The sequence below is a fragment of the Leptonychotes weddellii genome, chromosome 10 (genome assembly GCF_054177405.1).
Source record: "Leptonychotes weddellii isolate Sample4059 chromosome 10, ASM5417740v2, whole genome shotgun sequence".
Classification (NCBI taxonomy): Eukaryota; Metazoa; Chordata; class Mammalia; order Carnivora; family Phocidae; genus Leptonychotes; species Leptonychotes weddellii.
The window spans coordinates 37992532-37994652 of record NC_138378.1 but is presented as its reverse complement, the minus strand read 5'-3'; positions in this window follow the sequence as shown (position 1 = coordinate 37994652).

Below are 2121 nucleotides of genomic sequence, written 5' to 3'. Positions count from 1 at the left end.
TTTCCTCATAAAAACAAAACAGAGCATTGAGTTCTAGCTCCCTGTTTAGGGCCTAATGTGTGACATTCGACTTCAGGTTCTTTGGGGTGGGTGATTTTGTATTGGTGGGTGGGTTTGAGGAAGCAGATCTTGAGCACTGGGTCGGAGGGCAGCTGAACAGGTGCCCCAAGGCGGATGGGCAGAGATGCCTGGGGTGGACGGGGAAGGTTACTCATGGATGCTTTCGTCACTTTTTGTGTCCCTGGGGTCACTGTGGAGATGCTTCTGGCTTTCTGGGGCGGGGACTTGCTGGCTGCAGGCACTTGCCCCTCCCTTGAGTCTGGCCCTGGCGGAGAAGCCGCAAACTCGGGACCGGGAGGAATGCTGGCTGGCCTGGTGCACGCTGTGCCCTTGTGGGAGGGACAGCAGTCTCCTTCGGGGCATGTGACTGCTGAGCTTTGTGACCTTTGGCCACCCGCATCTCCTCACCTGGGAGGCCTGCCCCAGAGGCCCAGGAGGTTCATGATAAAGCAGACCTGAGACGGAGATCCGGCAAAGGAGAGGCAGGAGCCTCTGGGGATGAGAGGGGTGGCCTGGTGGTTTCCAGGGTCCTTCGGTGACTGGAGGGGTAGCAGGAAGGGCCCGAACCCTCGGAACCATGGTGGCCGAGAGAGAGATTTTCCCTAGTCCGGGGAGCTGCCTGAACAAACGAGAGTGCTGACCCACTCTACCCTGCGGTCCTTTGGCTGCCTTCCCCTGGTGCCCCGGGTCTGAGGGCCCCAGCCTCATTTCCACCCTGGAAGAAGAAGAAAATCTTGCGTCGGGACCAAGTCGCTTCTTGGTCTGGGGAACATTTGGGTGATGGCGCCATTTTCGTACTTCCTCCCTCCTCCCCCCTCTTCCTCTCCTTTCCTCTCCCTCCACCTCTCTCCCTGCTTCTCTCCCCCCACCCCCCACCTTCCAATGTCCTCCTTTCCCACACTGTGGGCCAGGCATTATGCCAAGATCTGGACAATTTCAGTGGCATGGCAAGTGAACATTTCTCTTGCAAGTCCACTCCTCTTTCTTTTCTTTCTTTTTTTTTTTTAAAGATTTTATTTATGTATTTGACAGAGAGAGCGAGAGCAGGAATGCAAGCGGGGGGGAGTGAGAGAGGGAGAAGCAGGCTTCCCGCTGAGCAGGGAACCCAATGCGGGGCTCGATCCCGGGACCCTGGGATCATGACCTGAGCCGAAGGCAGACGCTTAACGACTGAACCACCCAGGCGCCCCACCACTCCTCTTTCTTAATGGAAGAAATAAACCTTCTGTGGAGCCCCTATGATGTGGGGGCACCCAGCTTGGCACCCCTGGCTGCACAGCGTTCTTTGGAACAATCCTCAGAGCACTCCCAAGGGGGTCAGCATCCTGGTGCCCAGCAGCAGATGAGGCAGCCGCAGGGGCCATCGGCTGGTGGCCGGAGGAGAGGGCCAGGAATCCTAACTCTGGTCAAAATCCTCCTTTCCCCCTCCCCACCCTTAAGAAAGGAAAGAACATTCCCCCCCCCCCCCCACCCCCCACCCCCCACCCCCGGTGTTCAATTAGGACTATGCAAGAGGCAGGCATGAGACGAGGGCAGGCTTTGGGAGATCCTCACGCCTTTGGTTTCTCTGAACGGCAACACTCCGTACCCCAGAGCCATCCTGAAGGGTCACCATGGTCCTAGGGGCTCTGCCTCACGTGAAGGTCCAGGAGCTTGGTCTACGTGGCCATGTACAAGCATCCGCGGTGGCTGGGGATGCACTTGGGACCCGGAGCAGCAGAGTGGGATGTTGTGAAGGCCACATGGTGCAGCCTCCTGGGACAGCCAGTGCCAAGGCCTCAGCCCTGGCTGCAGGGGGCCAATTGCTGACATCCTGTCGTCTCCTAGCACTTGATACAGGGGAGAGCGTCTAGAAAGCATGATTTGCTTTCCACAGTGCTCTGGGTAATTTTGACAGCAAAAATGAGTATTCCTGTAAGGGACGATCTAAATGACTAGCTGGGGCAGCTGGCCTGTGGTCTGGTTTGCAAAGGGAATTGTGAACTAGCTGACATGATGTTCTTTTTAGGGATGGATTTTTAGTTATTGATTTAAAAAAATTTTTTTTTCTTTTTTAAAGTA